Source organism: Sitophilus oryzae, unplaced genomic scaffold (genome assembly GCF_002938485.1).
Source record: "Sitophilus oryzae breed Bouriz unplaced genomic scaffold, Soryzae_2.0 scaffold_466_pilon_pilon, whole genome shotgun sequence".
Taxonomy (NCBI): Eukaryota; Metazoa; Arthropoda; class Insecta; order Coleoptera; family Curculionidae; genus Sitophilus; species Sitophilus oryzae.
This window is the reverse complement of record NW_022147047.1, coordinates 1644469-1659313: the sequence shown is the minus strand read 5'-3', so window position 1 is coordinate 1659313 and position 14845 is coordinate 1644469. Positions and strand designations below refer to the sequence as shown.

Sequence of the window (14845 nt, the reverse complement as noted above, 5' to 3'; positions counted from 1 at the left end):
CTAACCAATTTTGATGTTTATTCTCGGTGTATTCCTACTAAAATACTATAGAGGGAGATAATAAGAATAGAAGAAATAAGTGCAAATATTTTAAGAGGTGGTAGATCTGGTCAAAAGAAACATTTTTTCTCTTTACCGTTTTTCAAATAAGTCCATAATAACCGAGTTATTTTACTTTGAAAATTTCCAAAAAAAAATAATTTTTTGCTAAAATTTTGAGAACCTCTGGTCTGGATTTTCTTTCATGTATATTTAAGCTACCAGTTAAAATATTTGCTCTTATTTTTGGGACGCCCTGTATATTTAGCTCTAGGTTAGATCCAAATTTCTAGGTTAGATCCAATGACTAAAAAATACAAACGCCAATATCACCAGGACACAGATTAACACAGATTTATCAGTAAGAGGGAAACACTAAATAAAACAAGGATGTCATTCGGTCCCTTTACATATGCACATGCGTATGATGAATCGCTATAAAAAGGCTATTCCACAGATTAAGTATTATTTCAATTGGGAATACATTTTTTTACAAAAGGCAACAATGCATTTGAGAAAAAAACGAAGTCTAACAACGCCATAACCCTTTTAAAGGTCCGAGACCACGGCGGCGTTTATCAGCAAGATGAAATAAGTGCCATATCTGTAGGTTAATCTGTGACCAGGAATTTCCTTAATCTGTTCTGTTAAAATTGATTAGGTATTCAATTTTTTAGATCACAAAATTAATTTGTGAATGAATTTCCCGACTGCGACCTTATACCTGGTGTTTCTCTAAAAAAACGAAATTTGGTATGTTGTAGTATACATCATAAATTAGGATGGATTGGCGCATTCAATTGAAAGGGTAGCTGCAATAACCAAGCAGCTCCACAAACTAAACTTCCTGCAACAATCAGTTCTCTCAATATAACAATACATAAATGGCGACGTTAGTTGGAGCTGCCTTGGTTTGGGTTTGCAGCAAGAACCGAGCAGCTCTTTTTCGATTTCCCACAAATTTATTAAAATGGAGCTGCCTGGTTATTGCAGCCACCCCTTCAATTGTTTTCTGTCACATCATGTTTCACCGGAAAACTACAACTTTTGAACATATTACAAGTTTTTCCCATAGAATCTGTATTCACCGTTGTTTAGAAAATCGAATTTCTAAAATCTAATTAACTACCTACTTATTGTTAAGAATTATTAAATTTATTTAGTGATGAATAATCATTATTTTTAAGACATTCAACTAAAAAAATACAAGGGCAAGTTCGTAAGGTCAAACATATTACCAGTATACTTGCACTTTTAAGAGTCACTCTGTATAGTGTGTATAGTTAGTTTTTATAAATTTAAAATGTTTTATTAACATACAAATAATATTCGTGGATCATTAGCAATGTGAAATAATTTAAATCATATCTGAACAAAAGAAACTGAAATTGAGATATATTATAATGAAATATGAAATTGAGAAATAACTAAGCCAAAGGGAATCCCAATAATTTTTTACAGAAAATTTAAGAATCTTCTAAATGTAAATAGAAAGAAATTTAAAGGACCTCTATCTTATTTAATTTTGTTTGTTTAAATTTATATTTTACATATTCGCATACTTCAAATGCAAATCTAAACAATAATGTCCGGTTTAGCTTTCATATTTATTTAACATATTTATTCGAAAATTATGCATATGCATAGGTTAATTTCTTAATAATAATAATACTAATAATCTCTGAGAATTACTCATGTGCAACAATTCTTATTCAGTTTATTTGTGAGAGAATTACGCTATTGATACCCCACGACAGGAAACTGACTTGACATAAAAAAATACGGGACGTTTTGTTTGCAGGGTAAACAGAAAAAAGGTCTTATTTAAAGTTCATTTAGAGCAAACATGAAAATATTGCTAAGAACATGTGTAAATGTTTACCTTGTGTAATTCTAGTAAAAATAACATGTGATTGGACTATCAGGCTTTTCTAATCATGGTAGAAATTTTTAAGTTTCGTTTATCTATGTAAAAATATATATATATATATATATATATATATATATATATATATATATATATATATATATATATATATATATATATATATATATATATATATATATATATATATATATATATATATATATATATATATATATATATATATATATATATATATATATATATATATATATTATATACAGGGTGTCCCAGGCTGAGCGTGCATTAGAAGTTTCTAGTGAACTACAATACCTAGATCGGAGGTTTTTTGCACATAATTGTATTATTAATAATTGATTAATTCTCAGTAACATTTTATGCATTTTAATATCAAACACTCTATACCTAACATTAACCGTTTTCGAGAAAAAAAATATTTAAAATTTTTGGAGAAAAAAACTGCCTGTCAAAAAAAATTGTATAGCGTAAACGTGAAATTTAGTGATTACCACCATTACTACCAGTAATAATCTTTAAATATTAATAGACTGTTTTGTAAAATTAAAGTTTTTTGGCAAAATGCGCAAAAATATATGATTTTTAAAAGCTTTTTTGTTAAAAATACAATAATGGTATCTATATATTTTTTGTAAAATTACTTATAATGTTTTTAGTGTATCTTTCATATATATTTATTGAACAAAAGATTAACAGAAATAAATCAAATCTTTAAATTAAACTGAATTATCTAAGTTTATGCCCTCCAAATCAATAAATAAACATGGAAGGATCACAGTTAAACTTAGATCACAGTTAAACTTCGATTTTCGTACATGTTCTGATTTCTTTCGAAAATCGACATCTATGAAACTATGAACCCTTCCTGGTCACAAACGGTACATTGTGAGACAGGAAATTGTAGAGAGAAACAAGCCCTATAACATAGGATACAACATTTTAATGAACAGTGGTTTCCATAAAATCAATAAAATGAAGAATATACGAAATAATGTACGTGTTCTGATTTCTTTCGAAAATCGACATCTATGAAACTATGAACCCTTCCTGGTCACAAACGGTACATTGTGAGACAGGAAATTATAGAGAGAAACAAGCCCTATAACATAGGATACACCATTTTAATGAACAGTACTTTCCATAAAATCAATAAAATATACGAAATAATGTACATGTTCTGATTTCTTTCGAAAATCGACATCTATGAAACTATGAACCCTTCCTGGTCACAAACGGTACATTGTGAGACAGGAAATTGTAGAGAGAAACAAGCCCTGTAACATAGGATACAACATTTTAATGAACAGTGCTTTCCATAAAATCAATAAAATGAAGAATATACGAAATAATGTACATGTTCTGATTTCTTTCGAAAATCGAAGATTGTATTTCTGATTGAAATTGAATTTTTAAACTCACAAAACTTACTGTGAACTTAATATCGATTAGTAATAATCTTTAAATATTAATAGACTGTTTTGTAAAATTAAAGTTTTTTGGCAAAATACGCAAAAATATATGGTTTTTAAAAGTTTTTTTGTTAAAAATACAATAATGGTATCTATATATTTTTTTGTAAAATTAATTATAACGTTTTCAGTGTATCCTTCATATATACTTATTGAACAAAAAATTAACAGAAATAAACCAAATCTTTAAATTAAACTGATTTATCTAAGTTTATGCCCTCCAAATCAATAAATAAACATCAAACTTCGCAATTAGATCACAGTTAACCTCGTCCATTCCCGATTCCAGCGAATGAAGCTGCAAAAAACGGACCGCGTCGAAAAATAAACGACTGTCATTCATTACCGTCCCCGGAGCATTCGAAATCCGGTTTTCCGGGCGACCGGAAATGACGGTGGCGCCAACGGCCGTGACCGGAACCGGAAACGCTCCATGATTTTTTAATTCGACCCGCCCACTTTAATACCCATCCCCCCAAAACGCAACCCTCAGTGTTGTGTGGTCCCCGACGGTCATGTTTGTTGTTACGATTAGGGATGGAACGAATCAAGTGAATACTAGTATCTGCTCGATATCGATAACAGTGTTTTTTGGTATCGATACTTCTAAATTTATAAATAAGGATGTCTCGATAAACAAAAAACTCTTCAAACATTAGTAAGGTATTGCCAAGATTAGAGAAAAAATGTCTTCATGAGCTTTATAGATTATAAATAATAATAAATAAATAATGCTTTATTGTACTGAAAGCCAAAATAGTTTCATCGAAAAAGCATTTAAAAAACAAACAAAAGCACAAAAAATATACAAATAATAAAAAATATCATACAATACAAATCATACAATTCAAAAAAAATACTTCATTGAAATCACAAATAGAACATACATATACAGAACACAATGAGATAGAACATACATATACAGAATACATTGCAGAACACAAAAAAAAGTATCATTAAAAATTTTACAATTTTAAAATTGTAAATGGTTATAATCACTTAATAGTTATTATAAAATATTAAATACTAGACTTTTAACCAGTGTGTGAGATGATCAAAATTTTAAAATTCACAATTGTTCAAGATTAAACATCAACTAAAAAGTCGTTTACCGCATAGAGGGCTCCCAAAGCTGCTCAAAGCCAGATGATTTTACAATTTTTTGGCATTGTACAGTATTGAGCCTTTAACTAGTTCTGAGCTCGGGGTTGGCAGATAAAGATCGTGCTCCGCATTTCTAAGTGGATAGTTGTGAAGTGGCCTTTCGGGAATAGCTGATATGTGCTTGCGGATTAAGCAAACGGATTCAAAAATGAATAAAGAAGGAAGAGTCAGTATTTTGAAATTTTTAAAGAAATTCTGGCAATGAGTTGTACTGTTCAGTCCCAGTAAATATCGAACCGCTCTCTTTTGAACTTTGAAAATACGATCAAATTTTGTCGGAAGAGCATAACGAAAATGCGACTCAAAAGGGGCATAATAGACTATTTAGAGGTTAAGAAGTGAAGTTCCTTAGAAATTGATCTTAGCGCAAAACAGGTAGCGCTTAGTTTCTTTGATAAAGCTTCGATGTGCAAGTCCCATTTTAATGAGTTGTCTACAACAAGTCGTAAGAATTTCACAGAGTCCACGACGTCAATAGTGGTGTTATTAAGTACAAAAGGTTGTATAGCACTTTTATATGTCAAAACTTTAGTTTTTGATAGGTTGAGGCATAGGAGATTAGGTGGTCACAGAAAGCTAATCGGATTCGAGAGTACGCCACGCATCACGATTACCATAAATTCTTCGAGGCTGTAAAAGAAGTGTACGGCCCAACCAAGAAGGCAAGCTGCCCAATCATGGCACAAAATGGCGAACTTCTAAAAGAGGAAGAGCAAATCAGAAACCGCTGGAAAGAGCATTACAGCCATATCCTTAACCAAGAAAATAACCCCAATATGGAAGCGCTAAACACAATACCTCAGTATAACAGCCTCGATGTATTAGATATCCCAATAACAGAACAGGAAATAAAGGCCTCCAACAGCTTAAAAACAACAAATCAGCTGGCTGTGACGCGATTCCGGCGGAAATCTATAAGTGTACAAGTAAAGAACTTATTGGTCATCTTAAGGCTCTCTTCGATGTCATATGGGAAAGCGGAGAGGTACCTCAGGACTTTTGCAACGCAAATATAGTGAATATATTTAAGAACAAAGGAAGTGCATCAGACTGTGGAAATTACCGGGGAATTTCACTCTTGGCTATCGGCGGAAAAATTCTTGCAAAAATTATGTTAAACCGCCTGCACCCACATATAGAAAAAACCCTTCCAGAATCGCAAACGGGTTTTCGCACTAACCGCGGCACCGTCGATTCCATATTTTCCATCCGCCAACTACAAGAAAAAGTAAAAGAACAGCAGTCTAAACTTTATGTTGCCTTCATCGACCTAACAAAAGCCTTCGACTCTGTGAACAGAGATGCACTTTGGGCAATTATGAAAAAGTTCGGAGTACCCAACAAATTTCTTACAGTGTGTAAAAGCCTTCATAACAACAACCAGTCAAGAGTGTCACATCATGGATCACTAAGCGATCCCTTCCTGACAAATACAGGAGTTAGGCAGGGATGTGTTTTAGCGCCTCTCCTATTCAACATAGTCATGGTAGCGCTCTCCATTATAGTGGACAGCAAACTGCAGGAGAGAGGATTGGGCATTAGATACAGATATGATGGCGGTCTGTTCAACATAAAAAGACTCAGGGCAAAAACACGTACAAAATTCATCACAGAACTTCAATACGCTGACGATTGCGCTCTAGTTGCAAAAACTGTACAGCAATTACAAGAAATGTTGAACACATATACCTGGGCATACGAGGCTCTTGGCCTTAAGCTGAACATCGACAAAACTAAAATCATGTGCACTCCCCCGGAAGATCACAACAATGCTATAAAAATCGGAGAAAACTACTGGAATATGTAGCGGAATTCAACTATCTCGGCAGTTTGATTTCGGAAAAGGCCAATATCGACTCTGAAATTCAGCACAGGATTAGCAGCGCTTCAAGAGCATTCTGGAAATTAAAAGACAGGGTTTTTTACAACCATGACCTGAGCACAAAAACGAAACTTGCAGTGTACCGAGCAATAATAATCCCCACCATGTTATATGGGAGCGAAACCTGGGTGCCGTACCGCCGACACATGAACGCATTAAACAAGTTGCGACAGAGACACCTTAGACAACTCTTAAGAATGAAATGGTTCCATCACGTCTCAAACGTATCGGTTCTTGAAAAAGCTAACTGCGAGAGTATAGAAGTCATGGTTACAAAATCCCGACTAAGATGGGCTGGTCACGTATGCAGAATGCAAGAAAACCGCATACCAAAATCACTGCTTTACGGTGAGCTTGTAGACGGTAAGAGGAGGCCAGGTGGACAACTCAAAAGGTACAAGGACATTTTCCACGAAAACTTAAAGGGGATTAATCTGCAGAATGAGTGGGAAGTAGCAGCTCACAATAGAACTCAATGGAGAAGAATTGTAAACTCAGTTAACAGCGAGAACCAAAAAGTTAAGAGGCAACAAAGCAATGAGATTTTTGAATGTCCGGAGTGCGGTAGACAAATAACATCACGTATTGGGCTTTTCAGTCACAGAAAGGCTCATGAAAGAAAACGCCTTGCGTGACCATCTTCTGATGCGTATCAAATACTCGTCAGCGAGTAATGGCAGTATGTATGTAGTAGGAGATTAGAATCGCACCAAGATTTAATGGTGCGTAAGTCACTGGATATAGTCGCTGGATATAGTAGTGCCGTAACATCGGGCGCAATTGTGAAACTAGTATCGTCCGCAAAGATGCAGATTTTACCGCTAATGTCTAGATTTGCATTCGACAACTTTAAACATAACCTCCTATATTATAACTCAGAGATATGAGACTTAATGGAAAATATATAGCTAGGCTGTTCAGTAATTTGTGTTGGAACCAAAAAGCTGAGATTCGTATACAAACGTGGGAGTAACAGAAGATTTGGTCTACGACCTCGTCGTTCTAATCGTTCACACTCGTTGTTGTAATCATGTTCATAAACACACTTGTACTGTAAATAACAATTATATTTTTTATTTATAGGGTTCTTGGCTTTTGGTCAATATTAAACTTTTTCTGGGTTTAGGAAGTGTTTATTATATAACTAACGTTTCGGTTCAGTTTTAACCTTTTTCAAAGCCTACAATACGATATTATCAAACTACAACTGTGTAAAAAAATATAAATAAAACTTACCACAAAACGTACATTTCCTTCGTCAAACTTGTATTAAAACATGGGTACATAAAATAACAGGTGATAACACATAACATTTAACTTAAAATTATACTCATACAATATCACCCACATGACACAATAATTAACATATACAGTTTAAAATTTTAATAAATTGTGATGGCCGGCTCAATGTATTTTCTGTACTGAAGCGTTTCTATTTACAAGATTGGTGTGTATATTCTACTTAGCTTATCGACATCTTTTTTTTTTCGTTAATTGCATTTTTGGTTTGGGAAAATCGTCTAAAGAGTCATAAATATGACAAAAAAAACATTACAGCACTTGTTACTCACGAAAAAAATAATAATCACACCTTTGATTACAATAAAACAAGAATTTTAAACACCGAAATTAATTTGAAAAAACGAGAATTCCTTGAAATGATTCAGATACAAAAAAACAAAAATTTTGAAAAAAGTTTGACGAAGGAAATGTACGTTTTGTGGTAAGTTTTATTTATATTTTTTTACACAGTTGTAGTTTGATAATATCGTATTGTAGGCTTTGAAAAAGGTTAAAACTGAACCGAAACGTTGGTTATATAATAAACACTTCCTAAACCCAGAAAAAGTTTAATATTGACCAAAAGCCAAGAACCCTCTAAATAAAAAGTATTTTAGATTGGTCAAAGAAAAGTTAATTAAAAAAAATAACAATTATATATATATATATATATATATATATATATATATATATATATATATATATATATATATATATATATATATATATATATATATATATATAATTGTTATTTTATAGATAAAAAATATAGATATAAAATTATCATATTATTATTATTAAAAATGTCTGGACGTTTAAATACTTGGGCGTCACTTTTTCAACAAATGGAAAAAAAACTCAAGATTTTGCAAATAAAGTTGGAAGTTGGTCGAGGAAAAAGAGTTATCGGTTGTGGAGTGACAAAATTTCCCAAAAAACAAAAATTCTCTACTGTATAAAGCCATTGTAGAGAGCATTACCACTTATGGCGCTGAAACGTGGGAGCTAAACAAAGTAGAAAAGAATCAGTTGCTGTCTCTTGAAATGGATTTTTGGCGAAGAAGTTGTTATCTCAAGACTGGAACACAGCTCAAATCAAAGAATACGAGAAATTATAGGAGAAAAAAAACTATCCTCGACGACATTGACAGCAAAATACTAACTTGGTACGGACAATGGATAAAAAGAATTCATTCATGGACACCAAGCGAAAGGCGGAAACGTGGAAGACCACCTCGAAGATGGAAGCAGGGCGCAGTAATTTTATGTCAAAACCTAAAATCGTTGTTATTTTTCGGATTTTCTAAAATTACTTGATTTACTAGCAAGTAAGCTTATCGATACTTATGTGAAATTGTTTCATCCCTACTGCTATTATTGTGGCACTCTCCAATTCTGCTTTACCAGCCCAACATCCCACCCTTTTTTCAGCCCCTGTGTATATAGGGATCACACAAAACGGCAATAAAACATTTTACGGGCCCTTTATGCCCGCTGACGGTTGTGTTTACCGACCGTTTTATTATCGCGTGGAAAATTTTAGAAATACAGGGTGTCCCAATATTCCGTAGACATAGAACTATTACGTATTTTTGGAATCAAAATAAGTTCATTGGACACAATGTACCTCTATACAAAAGTTCTTTGTTTATCCGTTAGAGGGCATCAAACTTTAAAAAAATAAACACATTTTTTCAGATATTTTAAGAACCGTTATTCCGATTTGAATGAGATTTTGAGTGTCTATGTTATACTCATTTCTAGTAGTGGGAACTATTGAATGAATACTATCGAAACATTCGATAGTTGCAATTCATTCGAATAATTCGATAGCTAGTAAGAAAACATTCGTCGAAAACTATTCGAATAAAAATATCGAGTAGATGCGTCATCTGCCTTGAAATATATTAATTCGGCAGCAAAAACTAGCGATGGGAACTATCGAATGAATTAGACTATCGAATGGTTAATGAATGAATGATTTCAACTATCGAATGGTTTTATTCGAATAAAATCATTCATTCATTTGTAAACTAAAGCATATGTGACAACCTCGCCGTGCGACTAAATGGTTATCGTTGAGCCACGACTATCGAATGCTTTTGATAAATGAAATTTAGTAATTTAGTATTCGTTTGGATTTTGTATGCGTCAGTGCATTATTGGTTCTTCCAAATTTTTATAACTTCGCCGTATAAATACTGTGCTATTTTTGCGTTTATTAAAATAGTTAAAATACTAAAATAGTAGTTATTTTTTAATTTTATTTATTGACGATTGTGTGCATGTGCAGGTGGTCAAAATTTTTCCGATAATTTGTGTGGTTTTCCGTAGTCCGATCTTTCAATTATTTCATTTTATATGGTATATGGTCTATTTTTTAATGGGAAATTTTGAGAAGTAGCAATTTTTAAGAGAGATGAGATGAACTTACAATTAATTTTAAAAATACATATTTGTATTTTAGATGTTTTAATAATACCTATGAATTAGTTGGAACTTAATAATTATATTTAAGTAATGTGGTTAAATAAATGGTTATCGAACTCAAACTATGGGGTGAGAAAATTAAAATGAAAATTTTACACGTGCCAATTTAAAAAAAAAGTTAACGATGTTTGTATTTTGTTTATGCTAATTCTCTTACATGTAGTTTTTTGCGAAGAAATATTTCATTTATTTTTTAAAGTAAATGCCAGTAAAAGTAAATATAATTTTTAAATAGTAATATAAAGCACCTAATATAAATAATTTTGATTTCTAATTTTTTATTTATATTTTCCTTCCATTACACCGCTTGCTTAGAAAATTAATAAATGTTTATATTTCATGATTTTAAAATTTGTTGTTAATATAACAAATTAGTTCTGTAATTATTAGTATTTAATAAACCAACGTTGCCAAAAAATTAGAGACTATATTATTTTTAAATAGGATCTAATATAAATAATTTTGACATCTAATTTGTTGTTTATATTTTGCTACTACTTAAAAAAAATATTTATATTAAATGATTTTAAATTTTGTTGTTAATAGGTATAACAAATTATTACTGTTATTATTATTTATTAAACCAGTCTTTGCTTAAAAACATTAAAAATAATTTTCCTACATCCAAAATAACAAGTATTATTGCAGTGTAACAACAGAATATTAATAAAAAAAATGCAGAATATATAGACATACTATCCTAACTAACTAAAGCCAAACAATAATATTCTTTGCTAATATCAACTAATACAAAATATGGCAACAGCGCCTTTCATAATGTATTTTCTGTGTAAATACTAGCACCTCAATAAAAAAAAATAATGTGTCCTTATCTACATATGACTCCGCAAAAAATCAAAAGATGCCGGCTTCTTTCATAGCATTGCCACCGACCGCTTTCTCGGAAAAAAACCTACGTCGCCGGGCGACAACTAAAATTCAGTTAATATTTTATTATAATCGATCCTGACGAATAAATGAATTTCATAAATGAATGAATTTTATAAATGAATGAATTTTATAAATGAATGAATTTTATAAATGAATGAATTTTATAAATGAATGAATTTTATAAATGAATGGTTTTTGCTGCCGAATTACTAGAATACATATTTCAAGGCAGATGACGGATCTATTCGATAATTTTTATTCGAATAGTTTTCAACGAATGTTTTCTTACTAACTATCGAATTATTCGAATGAATTGCAACTATCGAATGTTTCGATAGTATTCATTCGATAGTTCCCACTACTAGCAAAAACCATTCATTTATAAAATCCATTCATTTGTAAAATTCATTTATTCGTCAGGATCGATTATAGTAAAATATAAACTGGATTTTAGTTGTCGCCCGGCGACGTAGGTTTCTTTCCTAGAAACCGACAGCGGTCGGCGGTCGGTGGCAATGGTATGAAAAAAGCCGGCATCTTTGATTTTGAGTCAGATAAAGATAAGGACACATTATTTTTTTTATTGAGGGGCTAGTATTTACACAAAAATACATTATGAACGGCGCTGTTGCCGTATATTCGTATTAGTTGGTATTAGCAAAGAATATTATTCTTTGGTATTATAGTTAGTTAGGGATAGTATGACTATATATTTTGCATTCTTTTTATTAATATTCTGTTGTTACACTTCAATGATACTTTTTATTTTGGATGTAGGAAAATGATTTTTAATGTTTTTAAGCAAAACTGGTTTAATAAATAATAATAACAGTAATAATTTGTTATACCTATTAACACCAAAATTTAAAATCATTTAATATAAACATTTTTTTAAGTAGTAGCAAAATATAAACAACAAATAAGAAATCAAAATTATTTATATTAAATCCTATTTAAAAATAATATAGTCTCTAAATTTTTTGTGGCAACGTTGGTTTATTAAATAATAATAATTACAGAACTAATTTGTTATATTAACAACAAATTTTAAAATCATGAAATATAAACATATTTATTAATTTTCTGTGTAATAGAAGAAAAATATAAATAAAAAATTAGAAATCAAAATTATATATGTGTATTACATTTTATTACTTTGTATTAGTATTTAAAAATAGTATTTGCTTTTACTGGCATTTACTTTAAAAAATAAATGAAATATTTCTTCGCAAAAATCTACATGTAAGAGAATTAGCATAAACAAAATACAAATATCGTTAACTTTTTTTTAAATTGGCACGTGTAAAACTTTAATTAATCAATTTAATTTTCTCATCCCAAAATTTGACTTGGATAACCATTTACTTCTTTTTTTACTTCGATAACCACATTACCACATTACTTAAATATGATTATTAAGTACAACTAATTCATATTACTAAAACATCTAAAATATAAATACATATGTATTTTTTAAATTAATTGTAAGTTCACCTCATCTCTCTGAAAAATTGTTACTTCTCAAAATTTTCCATCAAAAAAATAGACCATATACCGCATAAAATTAAATAATTGAAAAATTTTGACCCACCTGCACACGCACAGAATCGTCAATTTAAAAAAAAACACTACTACTTTAGTATTTTAAATATTTTAATAAACGCAAAAATAGCACAGTATTTAGAAGGCAAGTTATAAAAATTTGGAAGAACTAATAATGCACTGACGCACACAAAAATCAAACGAATACTAAATTTCATTTATCAAAAGCATTCGATAGTCGTGGCTTAACGATAACCATTTAGTCGCATGGCGAGGTTGTCACATATGCTTTAGTATACAAATGAATGAATGATTTTATTCGAATGAAACCATTCGATAGTTGAAATCATTCATTCCGTAACCATTCGATAGTCTAATTCATTCGATAGTTCCCATCTCTACTAATTTCAATAAACGATATAAAAAGTTAGAACTTCTTTACGTGGGTCTAAAAAGTTGCTCTTTGTTTAGTTCGAAAATGTTCGAACGATTTTCAAGATATTTGCATCGTTTGCAAGATTACGATGCATCGATTTTTATATAGTAATTTATTATAATAAAATTAAATCATAAAAATATTATAATTCTATTCCTGCAGTTTAAGTGAAAAGTTTTGTTCCTAAATATCTACTATACATATAATAAACGCGTGTTAAAATATTAATTCTGTGGAATATATATCAACATAACATAAAACAAGATGTAATTAACGAAATATCATCGTAACAACAGCTAGCTTTAGAAACGTCTAGGCTTATTTCACTGGGATTGATGAAAAAAAATCCTTTGCCTCCGATACAGATACCGCCACGTTTTGGAATTAGCTCAAAACAAAACAAAATTGAACGAGGCAACAAAAAACGCCAAAAAAATCACCCCTCGCCCTCCTCATATTTTAATTACAACATAGAACAAATTTCTACGTACTTGTTTAAAAACATCCCAGTTATTTTCTCTACTATTTACTTTCCACCGTTTTTTCATCTGTCGTGTAAAAACCGGCACATGGCAATATATTATTCAGAAGAGGACTCTTTTTGTGCCCTTTTCTGCTTCTGCCAGACGCCTCAATTATTAATAAGGCCCTCCTAGCACCTCTGCTGGCTCTCGCTTTTTTTCCATTCGCTCGTTGTGGCCCCGTTTCTTCTCTAAAGCCGCTTCTCCACGACACACCGTCGCGATTTGTCACGGGCTTTAGAGTACGGCATCGGCCTGTCGCAGTTTTAAATGCATTTATGCACACGATGCGCTCCTGCGTTTAAACAGTGGCGTAGGGAACATTTAATTCTATACAATACCAGACTTATGTGAAGATATCGCACCGCAAAATTTCTAAAAGTACTGGTATGAAACAAGCAGTTGAAAGTGAGTTAAAGAAATGCTACAAAAAGAATTAGGAACAACCGTTGTTCGTTATTTGTTTGTTGGTACCTATTCGGTACCTTTTTACGCTTATTTACTAATCCATTAGGTACATTTAAAAGTAGTTTAATTATAATAATTATTATTGTAGTTTCAATTGATAAGATTATTTAGATACAGAAAGAGAGAAATTTAGATATAAGGATAGAAACAACATATAAAATCTATTAATAATCTCCAGCAAAGTTTCGGTCTAGTAACCCATTGTATCAGGGGCGGATACAGAAATTTATTTTAGGGGGGGGGCCCGGAATGTATTTTAAAGGGGGCTCCAATAAAAGGTAATCTAGAATATGCTTTTTAGAGCGCCATTTTTAGCCCAAAATCTTATTATTTAGCCCGATTTATAGATCTTAGGGGGGGCCTTGGCCTCATGTGCTCCCTTCTGTATCCGCCACTGCATTGTATTTTAAATAGTCACAAAATTAATGAAAACTCAATTAAGTTACTACATAGAGAAACAAAAGGTAGACGCTTAAATTACCTTGAACAGTTAGAAATATTAAAATGAGCTAAAATAAAAACGAAAATAATGTAAAGGATTAACAAGGATTTCTTAACACATTTTTATTACCCCTATTGTAAACTCTCTGAACCCACCCCAATAGCAAATATACAGTGTGGTCCGAACTATATTCCGAAAACTTCGGCAGTCTACTCTGCATATAAAAGTAAGTAAAAAGTTCGTATAAATGTATCTTATAAAATTCTTAATTTTGGAGATACAGGGTGTAGAAGTTTCATTTTTATATCGATTTTTTC

The 14845-nt window shown here is 31.3% G+C and overlaps 1 protein-coding gene across 2 annotated transcripts in view; it reads left to right on the top strand.

Annotated features, from left to right (window-relative positions):
• The window catches only part of LOC115886066 (transducin-like enhancer protein 4), a 352927-nt gene that overhangs the window by 322467 nt on the left and 15615 nt on the right, over nucleotides 1-14845 (top strand). The gene's annotated exons all lie outside the window — the stretch shown is intronic.